The sequence below is a fragment of the Pistacia vera genome, unplaced genomic scaffold, assembly GCF_008641045.1.
Source record: "Pistacia vera cultivar Batoury unplaced genomic scaffold, PisVer_v2 Contig733, whole genome shotgun sequence".
Lineage (NCBI taxonomy): Eukaryota > Viridiplantae > Streptophyta > Magnoliopsida > Sapindales > Anacardiaceae > Pistacia > Pistacia vera.
This window is the reverse complement of record NW_022196594.1, coordinates 144,909-147,163: the sequence shown is the minus strand read 5'-3', so window position 1 is coordinate 147,163 and position 2,255 is coordinate 144,909. Positions and strand designations below refer to the sequence as shown.

Genomic DNA, 2,255 nt, shown 5'->3' with positions numbered 1-2,255 from the left:
TTAGGTTTAACCCATAAAATCCGAATGAAGTCAAAACCCTACCCGTTTTACTTGAATTGATTTTCTGAGTTTTCATCTTGCAATTTTTAGTTGAATTTTAGTTTAAAAGTTATTGTTCAGATTAGTTATAATTAGCTCCCATCAATCCAAAGATTTTGATTGCTCCAACTTGAGAACAGTAGAATACTAAGTGGTTAGCTAACAGTCCTCGTGGGAACGATCTCTACTCATCATTATATTACTGGTGCGATTAGTATACTTGCTAAATAATGCATGTTGTAGGAAACATGCATCAAGTTTTTGGCGCTGTTGCCGGGGATAGTTATAAGTTAACATTGAGTCTTTCTATAGTTAGCTAGATTGGAGTTTTTATTTTTGTTTTTAATTTTCAGTTGATTTGTGATCTCACTTTCCTTCATTTCTGTTTTTTTTTTTTGCAGTTTATGCGAAGAACGAGACGTCAACCAGTGATCCCTATTGATCTTGAGCTTGAGAGGACCATTAGACGACGTAACAGAGAGAGAAGAGAAAGAGAGGATTTAGTTGTAGAAGCAGAAGAAATAGTTGTTGAAATGGCTGAACCAGAAAAAAGGACACTGAAGGAATTTTAAATTCCCAAAGTGAATGGTAGTGGGTAGAGCATTACTAGACCTACGGTGCAAGCAAACAACTTTGAGATCAAGCCGGCAATCATCCAGATGATCCAGCAGTCGGTTAGATTCAATGGTGACTTGAAGGAAGATCCGAATCAGCACATTGCAAATTTCTTGGAAATTTGTGACACCTTCAAGTCAAATGGAGTGTCGGATGACACTATTAGGCTGCGATTATTCCCATTCTTATTGGGAGATAAAGCCAAGGGGTGGTTAGTGGCATTACCACCGGGAACTATAACAACTTGGAATGATCTAGCATAAAAATTCCTTACCAAGTTCTTTCCTCCAGCTAAATCAGCAAAATTGAGAAATGATATCACATCATTTCTACAAGATGATTCCGAGTCATTGTATGAGGCTTGGGAGAGATACAAGGAGTTAATGAGGAAATGAACACACCATGGTTTACCAGTTTGGCTTCAAGTCCAAACGTTCTACAATGGATTGATGAGTAATGTACAAACCATGGTGGATGCAGCTTCAGGAGGGGCCTTGCAGAACAAGACACCAGAAGAGGCCTATAAGTTGCTTGAGGTTCTGGCAAGCAACAACTATCAAAGACCAAATCAGAGAGCCACACCAAGGAAATCTTCGGGTCTTCATGACGTTGATGCATTCACAGCCATCTCAGCCCACACGGCACTTCAGAAATAGTTGGGAACTATGCAGGTAAACTCTATTCAAGCACCTCAACTAACGTGTGATTTTTGTACAGGGAAACATGTGAGCAGCGAGTGTAAAGTTGGGAACACATTTGCTTTGTCATCTTCATCAACGGAGCAAGTGAACTACTTGGCAGGTAATCAGAGACAACCAAACAACCCATACTCCAACACATACAACCCGGGGTGGAGAAATCATCTGAACCTGGCTTGGGGAAATCAGAACCAACAAAATAAGCAATGGAACCAGAGGAACGTTCCAAATAACCAACCAGGGGTGAATAACCAACCGGGAGATCCAAGAGTGACAAAGTTGGAAGATATGTTTGGGAAATTCATGCAGGAGACCACGGGATTTATGAGTGAGACGAGGATGAATTTTAGAAATCAAGGGGCGTCCATTTGGAGTCTTGAGGTATAAGTGGGCCAATTGGCCGAGAAATTGAATGAGAGACTGCAGGGTTCCTTATCAAGCAATACAATGACCAACCCACGTGAGCAAGCTAACGCCATCACTTTAAGAAGTGGGACAGTTTTGGAAGAGGTAGAGCGAGCTACCAAGAAGGTTGAGCAACCCAGAAAGGAAGAGTCAGATGAAGAAATTGATGAAGAGATAGTTGCTGAAGAGAAACCAAGTGGTTTGGAGGAAGAAGAAAAGAAACATAATGAAAGGAAAAAGAAGAAGGAGAAATTTCCATTCCCCGAGATACCACCAGAGTTGGCACATCACATCCCACCCGTGCATTTTCCTCAGAGATTGAAGAAAAAGAATCAGGATAAGCAATTTTCAAAGTTTATTGAAATTTTAAAAAAATTGCACATTAATATTCCTTTTGCAGATGCATTGCAGCAGATGCCGAGCTATGCAAAGTTCCTCAAGGAAATCTTATCGAACAAAAGGAAGCTAGACGATGAGGAAACAGTGATGCTCACGGAG

General features: G+C 40.6%; 1 non-coding gene across 1 annotated transcript; it reads right to left on the bottom strand.

Annotated features, from left to right (window-relative positions):
- Window positions 1-956: 956 nt before the first annotated feature.
- Window positions 957-1,063, bottom strand: LOC116115220. The gene has a single exon (XR_004125638.1). It is a non-coding gene; the product is annotated as a small nucleolar RNA R71 (small nucleolar RNA).
- Between the last annotated feature and the right edge of the window lie 1,192 nt (window positions 1,064-2,255).